The sequence below is a fragment of the Panthera uncia genome, chromosome A2, assembly GCF_023721935.1.
Source record: "Panthera uncia isolate 11264 chromosome A2, Puncia_PCG_1.0, whole genome shotgun sequence".
In the NCBI taxonomy this organism is placed as follows: Eukaryota; Metazoa; Chordata; class Mammalia; order Carnivora; family Felidae; genus Panthera; species Panthera uncia.
The window spans coordinates 156,843,353-156,852,486 of NC_064816.1; positions in this window are offsets into that span (position 1 = coordinate 156,843,353).

Sequence of the window (9,134 nt, forward strand, 5' to 3'; positions counted from 1 at the left end):
AAAATTTTTAAGAAAGATAAAGAAGTCACAGTTCTGCCAAACTCAAAGCTCTTTCAACAAATCTTAACAGGAATGCACAGTCCATTGAAGTGGTAAGTGACCTGGCTAGAAATCTATAGATTATAATCTGACTTGAAAATAAGAAATGATATGACCCAGATCCAAGAGGGAACGCTAACCGACCACCTCCTTGAAGTTCTAAAATCCCTATTTTGGATGATAAATAAGATTCAGAGTGTCCCATTACTGTGACAGATATGGATGCAGACACATCTAAATCAGGTACTCTAGTTGTTTAGAAGTCTCAGCAAACTGAAAACACACTCCCCACAATTGAGAACCACAATCTTAGAGATGAATTCATACGCGGAGCAGCACTTTCATGGAGAAAAAAGTAAAATCAAATCAGGGATGCCTCAACGTCCCAAAACGTTTAAAGCCAGAAAAAGGAAACGCAGTGAAAGAAGCTGAGGCTAGATGTAAGGACTGAATGAAATGATATGCCACCGTAGCTGGAAACTCCTCATTCCATTGCTGAATTCCTAAAGGGTCGCGTGGTTTGGATGAGATGAGAGGAATTTAGAAGGGTGGTGCTATCCCGAGTAGCATACAAGCCTATCCCTGCCATGTAGGGGAAATCAGCCCCTGGCATAGTGCCTGCCCACGGTGGGCATGCATTCAACATTTGCTGAGCGCAACCAAAACCAGAACAGAAGCATTTCTGAACTCCGCGAAGCCGCGCTACCCGGACACGAGGTGGCGCTGTTCCCCATCACGTGGTGGGAAGGCGGGGCTTAGAGACGGGGTGTGGCCATGTTCTCGTAGCCAATGGACAACCTGCCTGCTGTTCACTCTCTTGACAGCCAATGAGCAGGGAGCTGTGGCCTCGAGAGAGGAAACGCCCCGACGCGCGGTGGGCTTTTACTCTGACCCCGGAAGCAAGGGAGCTTCTGCACTAGCGGAGGCGGGCGCGGTGGGATGTGGCCTTGAAGGACGCCCCCGCCCCTGAGGCCGTACCCGGTCCCCGAGCCCCATCCTCCGCCGCCAGTCCTGACCCGCGGCACCCTGCAGGACGAACCTCCAAGGGCTGCCCCGGGAGCACCCACCCTTTCCGGAGGGCCTGGGATCAGGCGGGGGAGGGACCACCCCGCTGCGCGCCCAGCTCGTATTTGCAATCACTCTGACCCCACTTGCCCCCATCTACGTCTGTCTACAACCCTTTCGCAAGCAGGCGACCCTCCCTCGCTCGGGAAGCCCCCAGCCGACACTTCCACCCTGCGTGTTCTCTGTAGCCCCCCCTACCTCCCCAACTAGCACGTAAACCCTGAAGTCAGGACTGGCTCAGGTGTGTTTGCATCTCCCGGCAGTCCTTACCAGAGGGCGGGGGCTCTTACACATTACCCAACTCAGCCTAACTCCTGGGACAATGCTGGTTCCCTGTGCCTGATCATAATAGAATGAGGCTTTCCTGTCACTCCATTACCAGGGAAAGAAAAGTGGATCGCAGGGGGAACAGAGTGACTCCAACTACTTCTGATTAGTCTTGTCCATGATTCCGAACATGATGTTTTCTGCCTGAAGGCGCATGAACTGAGCCCGCCTGAGGCACATAGGCTGAATTTGGGTGCTCAGAATAGAAGAGGAGGAGACCAACTAGGTTCAACCTTAGAGACTTGGTTTAGGAGCCTCCTTCCTAACAGAGCATGTGGCCAGACCTGAAGTCAAAAATAAAAGTGGGGTACTTAAAGTTTATGCTGAGCGTGCAGTAAAACATGGTCTCACTCCTGACTGCTGTGAGCTACAGAAACTAGCCCCAGGTTCTAATGGTTTCAGAAGAGAACGCTAGCTCACCATAGGAAGGCCTCCACAGAATTCGCTGGGAATGTCCAGGAGAGCCTAGATATCAAGTGTCTGTCTCTAGGAGCCCTGGTGACTGCTGTGCCAGGACTAGGAATGGCTCCAGACTTCCTCACTTGCCACTGTGGTTTTTCTGGTTGAAAAAGGTGAAGCCAGAAGAAGAAAGGAAGTACTGTGCTCTTATGGATGTGAGTGCCTTGCTTCCTCCATGCTCCGTCTCAGGGACCTAGACCCAGTCTGTGGACAGGAGACCGGGATTCCTAAGTGCCTATTTTCTTGATCCTCCAGATGTACTTCCCACCCTTTCCACCCTGCCCTGTGCCCTGGCAGGCTGGCCTTTATGGACTGCAGTCATGGACTCCCTTGTGCCATGGATTCAGTCTGCAAGTAGCCCTCACAGGTAAATGAGATCAAGGTATTCGGTCCCCTGGCTTCCTCCGTCCAAGACCCTAGTTTGACATGGCAGTGTCCTTCTACCAAAGGCCACAGATCTTGTCAGGTGGCTCTGTCCTACAAGTCTCCCTCTTTCTAGAACCACTTCTCCCTCCTTCAGGTCTAGGGGTGAACATGGCTTCCAACTGGGGTGCCTGGGTGGCTCAGTTTGTTAAGCATCTGTCTCTGGATTTCAGCTCAGGCCATGATCTCACAGTTGGTGGACTCAAGCCCCACTTTGGGATCTACTCTGACAGCTTAGAGCCTACTTGGGATTCTCTCTCTTCCCCTCTCTCTCTGTCCTTCCCCTGCTCATGCTCTCTGTCTCTCTCTCTCTCTCTCTCTCTCTCTCAAAATAAATAAACATTTTTTTAAAAAATGGCTTCCAACTGCTGCTGGCCTCAGGGTGCTTCACTGTCCCTTGATGATTTCCTTTAACCCTGCCTCACCTTTGAAAATAGTCCCTTCTTTAAAGTCTTTTCATTCCCCCTGGGAGAATGCCATCTGTTTCCTAACAGGCCCCTAGCTGACATGCTGAGTTTTCTTTTACTCTCCTTTGATCCTGGAGTCAACCTCATTCACTAGACAAATATAATATCTACAATATGCCAAGGATGCAAAGCTACACACTAGGGTTGCAAAGATGAAAGACAGAGGTTACAGACAGTCAATGTCATGGACAATGATGACTGTGTTGGAGGTCAGTGCCGGGCAGGGCACAGCCTGGGATGGAAATGGTCAAGGGGGCATCACAGAGGCACAGGCAGCCAGGCAAAGATAGGGGACAGGTTAGAATGGTTCCAGGCAGAAGCAGCATAAAGATATGGGGTGCAGGGGGGAGCTGCAGGCAGCTGGACATTGCAAGAGCGATAGGAGTCCCAGGTGGCAGTCACTGCAGAGGTCATAGAAGCCAACCTGCGGAAGCCCTTGGATCCCAGTGGGGGCATCTGGAGGACTTGGACAGGACAGTGGATGGTCAGATCTCCATTATGGCAGAGACCAACAGACTGGAGGAGGCAAGTTTGGGAGTAGGGAGGCCAGGAAGGGTCTCCTGCAGGAAGGGAGGTGAACCATAATGCCCACAGCAGGGGGACCAGAGTGCAGACAAAAAATCAAGTGTCTGCGTGCTGCTCACAAGACACACAGGGGCGGGGGCTGCCAGAGAAAGAGGTCCCAGTCTGGGGGGACTGTCAGATGCGGGGGGGGGCCAGGGGGGGGGGGGGGGGGGGGGGGCTGGCGCCATTCTCATGATAAAGGAGGCAAGAAACCTGTGCGGATGATGTGTTCTGCTTGGACTTTGTTGAATTTGTGGTACCAATGGGATAAGCAAATGAAGACACCCATGAGGAAACAGGATATAGGTCTAAAGCTCCGAATAGCCCAGACTACAGTAAGACACTTAATAATCATTTTAAAGACATTAGAGAAATGGCATAAGCCACGAGTACAGATAAGCTTCCTACTGCAATGCTATTTGTTGAGAAGTGGACCAGTGAACAGTAAGTACAACACTGAACATTTCTTCAAAACTGACTACACGCCAGGCACTATATCAAGTACTTTCTGGCGAATACCTTTCCCTCACTTACGGTAGCCCTCACAGCAACCCTATGAGGCACTGACTGGTGTTATCCCCATTTTACAAATGGGAAACCAGCCTCAGAGAATTTCGGTGATTTGCCAAAGGCCACACAGCCAGGAAATGTCATAACTGATGGTTGACTCCTGATCTGGGCTTTTTCTACATCATTTTCCTGAATGGACTCCTCTGTGATTCAGTCTATAGCAGGATTTTATTTTTATTTCTTCATGTTGCTTGCCTCCAAGAACAAGTAAGCCATAAAGATAAGGCTAGAATTGCCTGCCCTTTTGCTACAGACTGTGAGCTCTCAAATCTGTACCTGTTTTAGTTTTGCCACCCCCACTAACTGAGGCAGACACAGGGGGAGGAAGCCCTTCAACTAATACTAACTGCTCTCTCCTAACCGCACTCCAGATGGTTTGTGTTTCAAGTCAAGTAAACAGCTGTTCAGAAAATTCAAGCAGGGTGTGACTTGTACAGAGAGGTAAAAAGGCAAACCCACTTCTGTTACTCCCTGTTTAAAGCATTCTGTTGGCTCCTCAATGCCTCCAGGATGAAGTCCACATCCGGCCCTCATCTACCTCTCCAGTTGCACCAACTACTCCCACCACAAACCAAACAACCTAGCTGCGCAGACCTGCTCACCATTCCTGAACATTCCAGCGAGGGTCAGTCGACTGCCTTTTCCCCCAATCTTTTACTGTGAAAACTGTCAAACATACAGAAAGTTGGAGGGGAATTTACAGCACATGCTCATATATCCGCCACTCAGACTCTACAATTAATGTTTTATGAGCTCTGCCTTATCACATAGCTATCCCTCCCTCTATCCATTTTGCTTTTTATGCATTTCAAGGTAAAGTGTAGACATCTATACACGTCCTCTAAATACTTCAGCATGCACCTTATTAACTAGAGTTTCACATTTGTCTTTGGTTCTTTTTTTTTTTTTTTCCTCTTCAAGGCAGAATTAACATAGAGCAAAAGGTACAAATCCGAGAAGCATGTATCGGTTTTCTTGTTGTCGTAACAAATCCTCACACATTTAGTGTCTTAAAACAACACAAATTTATTCTCCTGCACAGAATTCTATCGGTTAGAAGTCCAAAATGAGACTGGACCAAAGTCAAGGTGTAAGCGGTTTGTTCCTTCTGTAGGCTGTAAGCAGACAATCTATTTCCTTGCCATCTTCATCTTCTAAAACATTCCTTGGCTCGGGACCGCCTCCTCCCCACATCCTCAAATAGCTCCAACTCTGACCTCCCACCTCCCTCTCTCGAGGACTCTGTGGTCACACCTGGATAATGCAGGATAAACCCCCCATCTCAGTGTCATTAATTTAATTCCATCTGTGCTGTTCCTTTTGCTACAAAGTTATTCATTCACAGGTTCTGGGGATTAAGATGTGGTCATCTTGGAGAGCCATTTTTCAGCCTGGCACATGCACCATTTAATGAGTTCTTACAAATGCATACACCTGTGTAACCCAAACCCCTGGCAAGCCCTGGAACATCCTGATATGCCCCAGAAAGTTCTCTCATACTCCCTCCTCACCAGTCCCCTCTCCCACTCCCACTGCTCAGGGGCAACCATGGTTCAGATCTTTTGGCCTCTTTTAGAACCTCCTACAAATGGAATTGTACAGTGTTTTGTCTTTTGTTTCCAGCTTCTTTCACTAGAACGATGTCACTGAGACTTATCCATGTCGCGGGTATCAGTATCAGTCTGTTCCTTTTTATTACTGAGCAGCATTCTATCATATGAACTGGCCACTATTGGTTTATCCATTCACCTGCTGGTGGACTTCGAGCTGTTTCCACTTTTTGTCTGCCTGTACTTTTGGACCAGCTGCTGACAGTGCTCCTTCGGCCCGTAGTAACTGCCTGCCCCTGCATAAGCTCCTCTCACACACAATCAGCACCACATTTACTGGCCTTCCAGGTCCTCCTTCAAGGTCCAGTACCTCTTTCAAGACACCCTCGGGAGCCTTTGGTAAACCACTGCCCCACCCCCGGAAAAGTGGTCCATCCCTTCTCTGTACCCCGGGCACACATCGGTCTCCGCATCTGACCATGTGTGACCCTTACTTGTCTACAGGCCTGTCTCTCCCCACTCAGGACCACATCCCCAAGAGCAGGAACCAGGGCTTTCATATCTGCACTTGGAACCATCCCTTAGGGTCTGCATGATGTCTTTCTGTCACTGTTTTCCCAGTGAGTGACACCCAGAGCGGGGTGTCCAGGTTGTGGCTGGAAACGACAATGCTAAAGAACGCAGATACCAGAAAGGACTCTCAAGGATGTGACTGGAAACCACAACGTTAAAAAACGTGGATTCTGGGAAGGACTCTCAAGGATGTTGTTGGAAACTACAATGGCAAAGAATGCGGATGCCGGAAAAGACTCTCAAGGACAAGGCAGGTTGGACAGTCTCTCGTGAGACCTGGGGGCACCGTGGAGGTCACACAACTGGAGGAGGAAGACAATGAACATCCTGGGCCGCTGTCCATGACAGCCTGAGGGCAAACCCAGGAAAAAGCTGAATTGTGGCCCATTTCCTGAGCAACAGAAAAACCCAGGGATTAGCGACACTCACAGAGATGTTCTTGGCATGGAAACCCGTAAAGGGATTAGCCAACCTGACACCCAAGAGGCACAACATAGCCAAGACCTTGCTTCTTTTGGCAAGTGTCAGAGCCCCGTGGCAGAGAAGCCTTTTCTGCCCTGAGCGCTCGCAAATCCCCAAAGCTGTGGAGGCCTACGGAAAACATTGGCTAATCAGCCCCTCCAAGTCTAGAAAACCCTCGAATTGAATCCAAAGCCAAGGTAGCCTGCTAACAGACCTGGATATCCACACTGGGCAGACCATTCATCATGTGCACTAGGAAGTCAGCGCCATGCCTCTGGGGAATGCGGTGGGGCTCCAGCCAGCTGGTGTCATTGGGGAACCTTCTCATGTACGGAACCACCAGGAGTGCCTTGTGGAGCACCGCTAAACCCCTGCTGTTGAGGGGCCCTTCAGCTACCTGCTCTGCCTGGTCCAGAATGGGGACCAGGAGCTTGAAAAGGTGCCGTCCCATGTATGGAATCCGAATTTATCCAGGACAGATTCCAGTGGCTTAAAATCAGAGATTAAGCATCTATTTAGGTGCGAGAACATCTAACCCTTACCCAAAAGAGCTAATTTTTCAGACTTGGGCTCTGCCTTCTAGGAAACATTATAATGCCATTGAGATGGTAAGAGATAAACTTGAATAAATGATATACTCAAATATTCGAAGGATTTTTTTTAATAAATACAAACAAAAGCAGGAGCATACTCAACAGTGCAATGGGACTTTTTGCTGATACTCACCCCAACGTAGACACAAAAGCTTCTTTCCAGAAACCAACACGGAAGGGCTACCCATGCTGCTGAAGTGGGCTCAAGACAGGACTCTTCTACAGGACAGTGCCCATTTGCCCCCTTATGGGGCTCGACACCACTTTTTCATAGGGAAAAACCTCCCTGTTAGGGAGACAGAGAGACCTGAGTGAAAATCCTGGTTCTGCCACCGACCAGCTGTGCCTTGGGATGATGCCTGTTTCCAGAATCATCTCTAGGATTAAGTAAGGCCAATGCACATAGGGTCTCTGGCACAGTGGAGCCTGGGCCTCTGTGAGAGGTGGGTGTGGCAGTAGGTATTCACTCATTAGCAAGACACAGACCTTCCGGTGCGTGCTGTTGTGAAAGGGCCTCTCCTCACTATGGAGAGGAGCTGACCAATGGCCTCTGTCTCCCATGTCATGTCCTGACTGAAAGGCCCTTGTCCCTGCCCTGAGAATACACAGCAGGAACTCTTGCCTCGTTTCCCCTTCCCACAGCTCACTCAGGCTGACGATTGTAAAACAAAACTGCCAGATCCTGGTGGCAGAGGACAGGAGGACAAGGGTGAAACCGGGTGCACGGAGCATGGGGGGGCTGATACTGCACAGCCAAGGCCCACAAAGCCCCTTCTCCTTCTATCCTCCCTGAGCCCAGCCCCATCGTGGCTCTAAGATCTTGATTATCAGTCTGGCTATTAATCTGAGCTGGCTGCCTGGACCTCGTTCATCCCTGTACTGATGTGGATAATGCGTGATAATATATCATCTTTTCATCTTTAGCAAAAGGAAAACAATAATAGAGGTAGAAGTAGTAACGATAATAAAAAATAAGAAGTCTTGGGATGCCTGGATGGCTCAGTCGGTTAAGCATCTGACTTCGGCTCAGGTCATGATCTCACGGCTTCTGAGTTTGAGCCCCGTGTCAGGCTCTGTGCTGACATCTTGGAGCCTGGAGCCCTGCTTCAGATTCTGGGTCTCCCTCTCTCTGCCCCTCCCCTGCTTGCACCGTGCTCTCTCTCTCTCTCAAAAATAAATAAACATTAAAAAAATTTTTAATAAGTAGTCTCTAAGCTGGGGCACCTGGATGATTCAGTCAATTAAGCGTCTGACTCTTGGTTTTGGCTCAGGTCACGATCTCACGGTTCATGAGTTCGAGCCTGGCATCAGGCTCTGCACTGACAGCTCAGAGCCTGCTTGGGATTCTCTCTCCCTCTGTCTCTCTCTCTTCCCCTCCCCAGCTCATTCTCTCCCTGCCTCTCTCTCAAAATAAATAAATAAATGTGGGTTGTTTTTTCTTTTTAAGTCTCTAAGCTGGAGAGGAATGAAGGACCTGGGACACAAGTTCAATGGCAGAGGAGCTTGACACGCTCTCCTGCTTTTCCTGGTGCCACTTGTAGACTGGAGCATGGGTTCTCAGGCAGCCCCAGAGCTTCCAGACCCATGTGCTATAACTTCACAAATGGCTGTTTGCTTGCCTGGCACTCCTTGCTTCAGCAAATGGGGAGCTATATAGGAGGAATGGGGCAAAAAGCCCAAATCAGTAAAAATAATGAACTGGAGCCAGCAAGGGTCAGGCTTGGAAGCAAAGGCTCTGAGACTTTGGCCTCAATCACCTGTTACAATTTTGCTGCTGCCACCATCTGCCTGGAGCCTCTCTTCCTGACCCCTGACCTGGGTCCCTCTGCAATTCAACCTCACCCCTTAATCTTATCAACCCTGTTCATCTACCTTCATTCCGGCACTGAGCTAGCCTGGCTGCCCTCTACCCTGTCTCCCTGCCCTACCCCCTCTTTGACCTTCTATATCCAGATTTAACCCTTGATCCTCTAAAGCAAGGACCAGCTATATAAATTGCACAACCCAGTATCAAATCAAATTGTGGGGCCCTTGTTCAAAAG